Source organism: Dipodomys merriami, unplaced genomic scaffold, assembly GCF_024711535.1.
Source record: "Dipodomys merriami isolate MVZ:Mamm:240054 unplaced genomic scaffold, mDipMer1.0.p SCAF_11, whole genome shotgun sequence".
NCBI lineage: Eukaryota > Metazoa > Chordata > Mammalia > Rodentia > Heteromyidae > Dipodomys > Dipodomys merriami.
Window position 1 is genome coordinate 31,233,132 of NW_027202382.1, and position 13,235 is coordinate 31,246,366.

General features: G+C 38.5%; 1 pseudogene; it reads left to right on the forward strand.

Moving 5' to 3' along the window:
- Positions 1-211: 211 nt before the first annotated feature.
- Positions 212-8,086, forward strand: LOC138815589 (mortality factor 4-like protein 2; annotated as a pseudogene).
- The last annotated feature ends 5,149 nt before the right edge of the window (positions 8,087-13,235 follow it).

Here is a 13,235-nt window from a genome sequence, read left to right on the forward strand (position 1 = left end):
CCATACTGATTATACAGTTGAAGAGTTTCCCAATGGATGCCAGAAGTCTAATTGGGGAGAAGCCCCTACTGTGCTTTGTTCAGAGAGTTCCAATCTACCATTCCAGCTAGGTATTCAGTCTACGCAGCCATGGTGTGTAAAATGCATGCAGAGTCTAAAAGGCCTCTAAGCAGCCTGGTCAGAGCCTACATGACAACAAAACACTGCCAGGATGCATCGCCTCATATACATCTCCTGTTGCCAGGAAAGCAGTATTCTGACTTTTAAACAGTTCCATGTTCAGAAGGCAGTCCAGTTGGAACAAGGAAACACATTCCAAAGTGGGCTTGTAACTCTTAAGAGGCAACTGTACATGAGCTGCATGGTAACATGGTTGAGTGAGTGCTAGAAGAGTTCACAGGCAAGCCATGATTTGAAAGATGGTTGTGTACATGCTTCTCCTGTTGCTTAAATCCAATGTTACATTTGGCTGAGATCTAGACCACATTTAGTAAACAGGATAGTTAGATAATCCATTGATGATCCACCAACTAGACTAATATTACAGAATTCTATGAATGAGACGTGGCAAAGGGAAGTGATCCAAAAGATTCTAAGTCAAAAAGGTAAAGCTACACAATCATGCTCATTACTGCATTATTTACCATAGCCAAGGTATGGAAACAGCCCAAAGGACAAGTGTATCAAGAAAATGTGATATATATATATATATATATATATATATATATATATATATACATATATATATATATATATATGCACTTGACATTTTACTCAGCCATTAGGAAGAATGATATTATATCATTTGCAAAGAAATGGATATACTTGAAAAAAATTATGTTAAGGGAAGTAAGTCTGGCTCAGAGAGGCAAATGTACATGTTTTCTCTCATATGTGGAAGTTAGGTCTCATTTATCAATATGTATGTAAACATGCAGGGTGATATGCAAACGTACACAAATGTATCAACTGCACTGTGGTATATGCAGGGGAGAATTCAAATTGTGTAGCTCCTTTGAAGAACTAACTTACAGTTAACAAAATTAATATGAAGAAACAGGCACTTGATGTGTATGTTTGTGAGAAAGTCAAGTGGAGGAGGGTAGATTGAAGAAGAAGGGTAAAGGAGGAAGAATGCAGTCACAATACCAAATTGAGGGAATGGGTGGAGTTGAGAAGGATGGGAGAGAGGGATGAAAGGGTGACTTTGATCACGATGCATCGTACTCATAAGCTGACACATTCAATTGTAACCCCTTTGTACAGCGACTTAAAAATAAATATATATACATGTATATGTATATGTATAATATTGAAAAACGTGTATCCTGAGATTCAGGAGGTAAGAATGCTACTCTCCTATCATCCTTGATTGGACGCTCAGTGCCTTCATCACCTCAAGCTGCTGTAATAAAACACAGTACACTAGATGGTTCTGCCTATATTCTGGAGACATGAAATTGCAAGAGCAAAAGGCCTGCAGATTTTGGTATCTGCTGACAGCCTACTTCCTGGTTTGCGATCACCTCCTGATACATTCACCTTGGTTTAGAGTTGACCAATGGATATTTTTTCTTCTTATAAAGATATTAATATTTATGAAACCCCTATCTTCATGACCTCATCTGAATAAAAGGACCCCCACAGGTGTCCCACCTCCAACTACTATCATATTAGGGACAGAGCTTTGATATATCAATAGAGAGAGAATACAATGTAGCCCAAAACACTCAGAAAACTCTGCTCCCTTTCTGCTTGTCAACATTGGCATCTTATAATTGATAGCATGATATAAAGAGTTTCTCTCCATAAAGCCTAAGGTCAGAAGCTATTCCTGCTCTCAAATCAGTTCTCAGCAGGGTTCAAGGTTGGTCATAACTAAGAATGAGCAAAAGAGAAACATCTTTGGTGTCTGTTTTCAAGAATAACCTCACCACACACTGGTCCAAAGAGGCAGCCAGGATCTCTAGAAGTCTGATGCTAAGTGATCTCAAATCTGAGCACTTGTGAAAGATAAAGCCAATTTTCCAATCGATTCCGGCTGAATTTCAGAATGTTTGTTAGACTTAGGAACTGGTGAGCAGTCAGAGTTGCAGAATTTGCCAGATCTAATTCCTATTGCCATGCTCTGGACAGAAAGCTAGTTTCAGTAATTTAAAAAAGAAGAAGAAGAAAGAAAGAAAGAAAGAAAGAAAGAAAGAAAGAAAGAAAGAAAGAAAGAAAGAAAGAAAGAAAGAAAGAAAGAAAGAAAGAAAGAAAGAAAGAAAGAAAAGCAAGAAAGAAAAAGAAAGAAAGAAAAAGAAAGAAAGAGAAAGAAAGAAAAAGAAAGAAAGAGAAAGAAGGAAAAACTGCTGGCAATATTGTGGAGTAAAAGCAAGAATCATCCAATCTGGATGTAAGGAACGCATCCAAACCCATTTCCAAACCAGCAACAGGGCAGCTGGGTTCCATCCATGAAGCATTTTTTTTTTTTTTTTTTTTTTTTTTTTTTGAGTACACTTCCACTTCCTCTTGAACATTGTTACCCCCTCCATTGTTTTCCCCCTACCATCCCCTCCCTCCCTCCCTTCCCCAAGGTTCTTTTTTTTTTTTTTTTTTTTTTTGATCGTGATTAAGTGATTACTTAATTTCCGGAAATTCACAGTATTGTGGAATAATGATGCTCATTTAAAGTCACATGAAGCATTTTTAACATCTTATGAAAAGCTTTGGGTGTTTCAGTCATTCTTTAAAGGGGGATGCACACTCAAAAGCCAGGGCAAGAGTGGAACTAAGTTACACACAAACCTTTATGACATTGGTTTAGTAGGGTTTTTTTTCTTTTCTTTCATTTGATGGTTGTCATTGAAGTATGTTTAAGATTTAGGACTCCTCAACTTCATGTCAATGTAGGGAGATTTGTCACCTCCAAGCAATAGGTCAAAATTCCACAATCATCTCAGTAACTCCAAAGAATTACATATCTACTCTTTATCTGGAGCAGTGATCTCTTCACATAGAGCTGTAACTCTCAGTGTCAGCCTGAGGAGCTATAATTACCCTGTTCCATAAATGAGGGGACTGAGACTCTTGAGTAGTAAGTGATTTGTTCAAGACCCTGTAGCTGACAACTGAGGGATTTGAACTCACTTTTGCCTGAGTTGATCTCATGTGGATTATGGAACTCTATGCCAAGCACACTGAAGAATGTGATCTATCTTCTTTGGACTATATATTTGACATTTTGTACTTCTTGTGGACTCTTCCATTTAGCTTATGGTTGGGTTTCACAACATAGTCTATACATAATCTTTTTCTAGATCTATGACCAAAGTGTGTTCACTGTCAAACTTTTGAAAAAGCTAGGAAGACACAAGGAAAAAAGTGACAGTTGTGCCTTATTCTACAATCATGAAGAACCATGGATAAGATTTCTTGAATTACAAAATGATCAGGAGTCAGACAGGCAAACAAAGCTAACTTATGTAACACTTTAATTTTAAAAACAAAAGTAATAGTCAATGCTTTGGTGACATTTACTCTGTGCCAGGCCCTCTTCTAATAGTTTATATATCCAAAGTTATTTAATCTTCACCCAAAACACATGAGTGGGTACAAATGTTTTTGATGCTTCACTGATAAGAAGATGGAGACAAAAGAGGTAAGTTCTAAACACAGAGCAAAAAAACTGTACAGCTGGAATTTGAACCTAGAAGTTGGGCTACTCAGCCTGTGTTCTCAACCATTAATAAACTACTTCTGGTATTATTTAATATTATTATTGTTTGCTTCATAATCTTTATTTTACAAAATTGGAAACATACTGAGCATATTGTTTTGTTATCTGCTTTCTTCATTTAACAATATGCCTTGAACATGTTTCCAAGTCATTAAATACTTTCAGGGAACACAACTTTTTTTTTTTTGTTTTTTTGATGATGATGTCTGTGTGGTATTCAACTGAATGTCTGAAATGTAATTAATTTAGCCAAATCTCTTTTATTAAGCACTTCAGATGTTTCTAATAGTTCACTGCAATAAACAATACTGAGATGAACATCATTGTGCCTGCATTCTCTGGTTATTTCTTTTGGATAAATTCCTAGAAATTTTGACCTCAGTCAAAAGGGTATGACGTGTTTTATGTGGATATTGTTGTTTTGGGTTTGATTTTTGAGAAAGTGTAGATCTTTCTGTAACTTTACCACATTAGGCATACCTTTGTGACAAAATGGCTGTTAAAATTCACAAAACTAGAGTTAACACACACACGTGCACACACACACGTGTGCACACACACACGCACACACATTATATAGAACCCAATATTTATTATATAGAAAATCACTTGTTCATCAGATTAAGCTTTATTCCAATTTCTGGTTGGAAAATATAATCGTTTAACCTTTCACATTAGACCAACCCAACTCTAGAGCCTGGAGACAATCTGGATCATACTCTGACAAAGGAAATAGTGTTTTATTGACAGGAACTGATTAAGTGCTGCAATGGCTCTGTGTTTGACATTGAGAAACGCACTTCACAGACAGGATACCAAGAGGTCATAAGAATCCCTAAGGGAGGCCCAAACTGACTATCTTCCCACATGAACTTTCTGTGTAATATTTTATCACCTAAAATGTTGTACTTATTGACAGAAAAGCCATCTTATTCTGGGGTCCTGCTCCTGCATCAAGACTTTGCTCTTGATGTACCAGTTATTCCTGGGCTCTGTCTATTAACCATCTCCATAAAAGTTCCATGTATAAAGCCGGGAGCCAGTAGCTACTAGCTGCTCAGGAGGCTGAGACCTGAGAATCCTGGTTCAAAGCCAGCCCGGGCAGGAAAAATCCTTGAGACTCTTATCTCCAATTAACCACTCAGAAAATTGGAAAAGGCACAGTGGCTCAAGTGGTACAGCGCTAGCCTTGAGCTGAAGAGTTGAGAGACAGCGTTTCAGGCCCAGAGTTCAAGCCCCAGGGCCAACAAAAATAAATTCCTTGCATATCAACACTATCAAGCTTAAGGAATTGGGGGTGTCCCATGTGTCTTCATTTTCCCAGGGGTTTCTCAGTATATAGGATTGAAAACCCTTTATCTGGAATCGCTCTACCCTACAAAATCAGAACAAGTGCTTTCCTTAGCTGCATAATTAAATTATAAAACTGCTGACAGTCATAAACAGTTATATGTTCTTGTGAATTAATTACGAGAAGAAATATTATTAGAGCAGGAACAGGCAAATAAGAAAAACTAGCTATGTTAAGATAAAGGTCTGGGATGGAAGGAAGAGCAGAAGCAAGCCAAGAGCAACCTCAGCAGGTTGGAAAGAGAAAAAGGAAATGGCTCTAGAAAATGGAAAATGAAAAAGAACAGAGAAAGGCATGAGGGTGGAGAGATCAACAAGGACCAGATAGAATAAATACTGCCTTAGAGAATTAAGTCATTCAAGGTTTATTAAAGAAGTGAAGAAATTTACACAAGTACTCTCTCTCTTTCTCTTTCTCTTTTTCTTTCTCTCTCTTTCTCCCTCCCTCCCTCTCTCTCTCCCTCCCTCCCTCCCTCTCTCTCTCTCTCTCTCTCTCTCTCTCTCTCTCTCTCTCTCTCTCTCTCTCTCTCTCTCACACACACACACACACACACACACACACACATACACTTGACCACCATTTGATTTCGCATTTTATATTTTTTCATCTATACAGCCATGGTAAAACAATTGAACATTCCTACAGTGTACACACATGCTACTTAGTGGTAAAGAGAAAAGAAACAGCTTTTAGCCTTGTGGGGCCTGGTCTAATACAAAATAGGGTGATGAAGAGGGGCAGGAAAGAAGAATGCAGTCAAGAATCCATTGTATATACCACAAAATTAAGAAAAAATAAGGGAAGGGGTGGGTCAAAGGGGGATGAAAATGTTGAAGGTGTAACACTAATCAAGATGCATTGTAGAGTATGGTGGCTGGAAAACAGCGGTGGCCACTTGTCTGCTGCCAAGAAGAACTGGATCTTCGGTTCAGGCCATCCTCAGAAAAACTTAAGTTTGCTATACAATAGAAATCAGGAGGTCTGATCCTGATTTCAGAATCCTTTCCCTGACTGCAGAATTCTTGGTCCTGTCCCTCAATTCATCTCTACTCCCAGAACATCATAGACAATCTGTAAAATTCCATTTCAGAAATCATTAGGAGTTCATTGAAGAGAAAGAACCAAGATTATTGATTGGAATAAAAACAGGTTGACACTCTAGAAATCAGTATGGAGATTCCTCAAAAGACTATACATAGAGCTCCCCTATGACCCAGCAATCCCACTTTTGGGCATTTACCCTAATGCTTACAAAAAAGACCACACTAAAGCTACCAGCACAACTATGTTTATTGCAGCATTATTTACCATAGCTAAGATATGGAACCAACCCAGATGCCCCTCAGTAGATGAATGGATCGAGAAAATGTGGTATATATACATATATATGTGCATATAATTCCATTATATATATAATGGAATTCTATGCTTCCATAAGAAAGAATGATCACTCCATTTATTAGGGAATGGAAAGACTTGGAAAAAAATTATATTAAGTGAAGTAACCCAGTCCCAAAGAAATTTTGTCCCATGGTTTCCCTTATTTGCAATAATTAGCATACAAATAGAATAATCTTATTAGATGAGCTGAAAAGCTCAAAAGCCATGTACATATGACTATATAAGATGATGCTAAGTGAAATGAACCCCAGGATACGGACACAAGAGGTCTGCCTTCATTGTTATTATGTTAAATGTACCATGTGATTTTATTTTTTTTTGTTGTTGTTTCCTCTGTTCATTCCCCTATGGAATATCCCCTGTTGTCATTGTACTTGATTTTGATACCTGCATCTTGTATATACATTTGTCTAATCTGGGGAGGGGAAGGGGAATAACGAAACACTGAAACAAGGACACAGAATGACCCATCGCAACAAGGATACCCACAGGACAGTCTATTGGAAATGAACTTTACAACTTCAGGTGGGGGTGGGGTGGGGAGAAGGAGCATGGGAGGGGGGGAGGGAAGGGATAGTGGGAAACAACCAGGGAAGGCTTAACAATGATTACAATGATCGACGAGTAATGTACTCATGCCTTACGTCACTGAAACCCCTCTGTACAGCATCCTTACAATACAATAAAATAAACATTAAAAATAACAGTCAAAAGTAACCATCAAAAAAACCCAAACAAAGAAAACACAGGGTTGAATGAGTTCCAAAAAGCTTCTGTGGAACAATCCCCCAAGAAGAAAATGTTAAAAGGCCTGCTAGGGGCAGTAGGCAAAGAAGTAAGATGAAAGGTGCTGCCTCTGGGAAGACCACTAGCCACAGCCTAAGAATCTTGAGCCTGCGCTCCCAGGAAGATGACGGGGGTGGGGGGAAGTTCTGCAGAGAACCCCCCACCTTCTAGATTGGTGCGGGGAAAACAAGAAAGAGCAAGCTAAAGGCCCCTAGCAACAGTGATGGTGGTCGGCCCAGCAAAGCTCCCCAGCCTCCAATGAAAGGAAAGGGCCCCCAGCTGATGCTACCATTGAGATGGAAGAGGCATTCAAGAATAAAATGGAAGCTAAGGTGAAGATTCCAGAAGAATTAAAGCCGTGGCTCATTGAGGACTGGGATCTGGTAACTAGACAGAAGCAGCTAGTTCAACTGCCTGCAAAGAAGAATGTGGACGCCATACTAGAAGAGTATACAAATTGTAAGAAATCACAAGGCAATGTTGATTATAAGGAATAGGCTGTTAACGAAACTGCACAGGATATAAAAGAATATTTTCACATGACGTTGGGCACTCAGCTGCTCTATAAATTTTAGAGGCTTAATATGTTGAAATTCTGTTAGCTTATCCTAATGCTTCGATGTCACAGGTTTCTGGGGCACCACACTTGTTGCGATTACCTGTTTGAATTGGAGCAATATTGGCCTACATGCCCCTTGATGGAAAGAGCCTTGCATTATTGCTTGGCTATCTGTGTGATTTTTTTAAATATCTGGCCAAGAATTTTGCTTCTCTTTACCACCAGTGATTACAAAATTGTGTCTGCCCATTATCATGGCATAGCCCTGTGAAGGATTTGTCACCCCTGGTTGATGTTTAGTATCTGTAAACTATACTTATTCTTAGTCATTCCTTGTAAAATTGATGTTCCTTAAAATTGTTAATGTATAACAGGGCTTATGTTCTTATTTGTTTACTGATGTAAACAGAAAATAAAAGGAGTACATGCTCCTTTATTTCAAAGTTGCTACCAGTGTATACAGTAATTAGATGAAGAAACAGTCAGTAGAACATTTTATGGCCTAGTTGACAACACTGCTTGAATGCTGGTGGTTCTATCCCTTGACACTACAAAATTTTTGAATATGTGTTAATGCTATGTGATAAAATGCCCTGATTCTAAGTGCCAAAGGTTCAACTCATGTATATATACCTGAAAATTTGTGTTCTTTGTTTATGGTGTTTGAAATAAAACAACCCATCCAGTGCAGATCCATCTACGTAATGCCTTTGGCATTCTGTCTTTGCTAAAATTGTTGAAGGATGGTGGTTTAATGACTGTACTTGCAACTAATGCACATTAACATTATAGACACAATGCATTGTTGTGTAGCCATGGTTTTCTGAAAATTTTGGTATTTTAGGAGTTGTATTTCAGATCTTAAATAAAAATTTGTTTCTAAAATTCAAATCAAAATAAAAGATGCATTGTATTCTCAAACTACTTTGTGAAATGGTAGCAACTACATAAAGAAAATAAAAATTTTCAAAGTAATCATTCACATGTTGTAAAAATGTTATGAAGATGAAACATAAGATTCATGACAAGTTTCAAACACGTAGTTCAGAGTGCATTGCTTAAGAAAAATCCACTAGAGTTGGGAAGGTGGCTCAGTAGTAGAGTGTTTATCTTGCATGCATGAGGCCCAGGGTTCAATTCCTCAGCACCACAGAAGTGGTGCTGTGGCTCAAGTGGTAGAGCGCTAGCCTTGAGCTGAAGAACTGAGGGACAGCGCCCAGGCCCAGGGTTCAAGCCCCATGACCGATCAAAAAAAAAAAGTAAGAAAAGAATTGTATTACCACCATTCATGTGCCATGCTCAAGTATTATATATTATTTTAGGCAGAGTTATCTGTATATACTTTAAGCTAAATTTTCAGTAATGGATCTCACTTTTGAATAATCAATACTTTGATATTGCTACTAATCCTTTAAGAGTTTTGAGACCTATGAATTCATAGCAAACTCAAATCACAATTGGCCTAATTTTTTGGAGAGTTAAGTACAATGAATATATACTAAGAATGTCGGCAGGTCCATATGCTCTTCCATGTCTGTGTATTGATGATCAAGAGGTAACATTCAGGGCAGAAATTGGGGCTGAGAAAAAGATGGCAGGTGAAAGATTTTCGCCCTTCATTTCTGCTGATACAGCATCTATTTATTTTACACTCCCTGAAATCATTATTTTCCTGGTTCATGCAATTTTCTACCAGCTTTTAGGAAAGTTTATGTGTGTGAACCAGAGCATATCATTCTGGAAGGAAGTTGTCTTGGAAGTTCTTTCCCGTGCTTACTTTTCCCAGTGTTCAAGAATACTTACAAACGTGAATGACTGCAGAGAGATCTCAGAAATTCTTCCAACTTGGGCACACTCCAAAGGCATCTGGAAATTCCTCTTGCCATGGAGGGTGTCAGATTTGGAAATTTGGGATCAACAAAGAGCCTGTTTCCAAATCCTGGTATTGATCACATGTTACATGCCAGGAAATGGTTCACAAAGATCATATGAACTCATATTCTACCCTCCATCATGTATATTCCCAATATTCACTGACTGCTAGTTCTATTGCCTGAACTCTAAGTGCAACACAGAAAGTCCAGGAAGACTGCCATTCCTGCACTCTCCTATTTCTTCTGGGCAAATAAAGGAAGTTCTTCCCTAGTCTTCCTAATTCCTGCACTCATGTCTGTCTTTAAATGTGTCCATAATAACTTTCTAGAAACAATTCAAAGCAGTTTAAAAAAGAAAGAACACCCCCCCCTCCCTCCCACACACAAATATCAAATCTGGGCTCTGCAGCTCATTTGCTGTGTATTTTTCACCATGTCAATTCCCTCCGCTTGTCCTGTGCACTGAGGTTGTAGGGCTAAGTGATCCCTAATTCTCCTTCTATTCTTTCTTTAATCTTCTTTATTATCTTTAACTAGTTGTACAAAGGAGGTACCATGTAAGAAAGCAGTTTGTGAATATAATGCATCTTGATCAGTGTCACCTTCTTCAACGTTCTCACTACCTTCAACCCACCCCTTCTCTTATTTTGCTTAATTTTGTAGTATATACAATGAATTATTTACACCCTCCACATTTCCTGTTTATTCTTCTACTCCTCTCCTCTTGACTCCACTCCTTTCTTGCATGTACCCATTTCTTGGTGCTGATTTTGTTGTGCTTTGACCTAGTCAAGAAATCTAGAGCTCAATGTAAAATAAACAGGATACCTCAAAAAAATTTACAGGAATTTCCTCAAAGAGAAGAAAAATCTTCCATCTGCTTATTCAATTCTATTTGCCTAGAGTGATGAATAGGAGTGTAACAGAGTTGCTTTAAGACAAATTGCAAGCGATTTCCCTGTTTCTATTTCCTGGTAGACCACTCATAAAACTGACTGAAGCTCATCCCAGTATTGGCCATCAATTTCTATACCCTTACGTCAATATGGAGAAGTACAGGCCATTAATTCCATGTTACACGTGTGGTTAAGTGGAGGCTTAGGCCGGCGATCTGAGAGAGGCTGCCCAGGAAAGGCATGGAGTCAGGATGCAAACAGAGCTTAGATTCCAGCCAGGATAAAGGCATGAAGTTACTGAGCCCGTGTCCTGTCTTTGATACTTATGTATGGGTTTCCATGCACACGTGACCACCTCAGAGACTGCAGGAGAGGTCTGCTACTGACTGCTGTGCCAGCACACATTTATGTGGACTGGCTCCCTCTTCACCCGGGGAGAGGCTAGCTCTGTATATGATACAGGGAAACCACAACAAGGCAATCCTTGGAACTATAAAATCAAATTAAATCATTGGTTCTGGCTGGGGATTTAAACATTTTTAGCCGCTCTAATTTCTCTAGAGAATCTTGAAGAGCAAGCCAACTTCCAACATGCACACATTTCCCAGTCACAGTGTGGTTTTGCCCCAGGTTTTCAATCTGGTTTAGGTTGACCACTTGGAGAGGAGAGAAGAAAAGAAAAGAACAGGGGAGAGGAGGGAAGGAAGGGAAACATAAGGAAAGGTGGGGAGATGAGGGAAGCGGAAGGGAAGGGGAGGGGAGGACAAGGAGGGGACAGAATAAGAAAGAAGAGAAAAATGGAGGGGAGAGAAGAGGAGAGGAGGGAAATGAAGGGGAGGGAGAGGAAAGGGAAGAAGAGAGGAGAGAAGGGAAGAAAAGGGAGAAGAAGGGATGGGAGGGGAGAACTTTTCTGACCTGGGTAAACTGGAAACCAGAATTTACAGATGGAATCCTAAGTTTCAGAGAACTAATGTATCTAGTGGGGTACCATGCTGCTAGCAAATATGGATCCAGGATTGTATGGCATAAACCGTTTTTTATTTTTCTATTTCTTACATTTTTAGTGTTATTATTAAGTAGCCATACAAAGGGGTCATGATTCCATAAGTCAGGTTGTGAATACAATGCTTTTTGGATAATTATTTTTAAAACTCATGATTTAGGATACCTCCTTCCTATTCTAAAAGATCCTAGATCCTTTAGTAATGGTTCCTACCTGATGTAGGGGAAGTCTGTTAGTACTTGCAACAAGTTTGCAGAATAACATTAACATTTATATAAATCAAATCTCCTACCACAAATCATGCAGTAGAAGGAAGTGTACAACAAAAGCAGAAAGGGAGAGACATAAAGGGAATTTATATAATTGATAAGAGGTGATTCTGCATCAGTCTATCATGAGTAGAATCTCTACTCCAGTAATCTTTAGCAAGGCTAGTCTTTCATACTTTATATTTAAAGAAAAGCAAAATGGTAGCTAAATAACAGGCTGCATCCATAAAGAGTAGAACTAAGTATCTGAAACATATAATGATATACACAGTATATTAGTAGAATTTTGACAAGTTTATCAGTATGTGAGTCATTGAGCCAGTGAATAAGAAGTAGTGACTTCCTTAAGTCCTGAGATGTTCAATCATTAATTGCAAAGCATTCTCATTATCTAAAAAACAATCTTATGTTCATTCAAACTTACTGGTATTTCTCTCAGAGCATCTGCCCTAGACAATGTCCAATTCACTCCCTGTCTCTGTAGACTGGCAAATTCTAGACATTTCACACAAATGGAATTCCATGTTTGTTCTTCTGTAATTAGCCTCTTTTCTCATGGTAATCCTGAGTCTCTTTCATTTCTAGGGGTAACATCTGTTTTCTTCAGCTTCTGAAAAATGTTACCTGGGATTTTGATAAGAACCATATGTTAAATCTGCATATTAATTTGGGAGACTTGCTATATATTATTTTGAGAAAGGTTTTGGTTCTATAGCCAAAACTGGCTTCAACTGTAACTCCTCCTGTTGTAGCCTCCTCCACGCATTGATTATGGAATGCACTATCATAATAACAGTTTCCTGATATACCAGCATGTATATTCAGGTTTTTTTGGGGGGTAGGAGGGTCCTTCCAATACCAAGGTTTGACCTCAAGGCCTTTCATTTGTTTGGTTTTCTTGTTAAAGGCTAGTACTCTACCACTTGAGCCACACCTCCAGCTTGGCTTTTTCTAAATACATTTCTTATTGTAAAAATACTGTACAGAGGGGTTACAGTTATATGAGCAAGGTAATGAGTACATTTCCTATCGAGCATTGTTACTACCTCCTTTGTTTTTCCCCTACCATCCCTTCCCTCCCACCTCCACAACTACACTCCCCCCCCCACCCAGCTGCCCTGCCTAAATCGTAAAGTTCATTTGTGTATTTCATTGTTACAATGGGTCAATATGTATCCCTATTTAAGCATTTTGTTTTTTCCCCTTCCCCTCCCCAAATTAGAGAAATGTATATTCAAGATGCAGGGCACTGACTTCAAATACAGTGAAAACAGGGGTTATACCATTGGGAAGGAATATACAAAGAACCAAAAATTCACATTGAACACTATAAATACGTTAGAAACAATAGCAAGAAAGAAAAAACACTTGTGTCCCT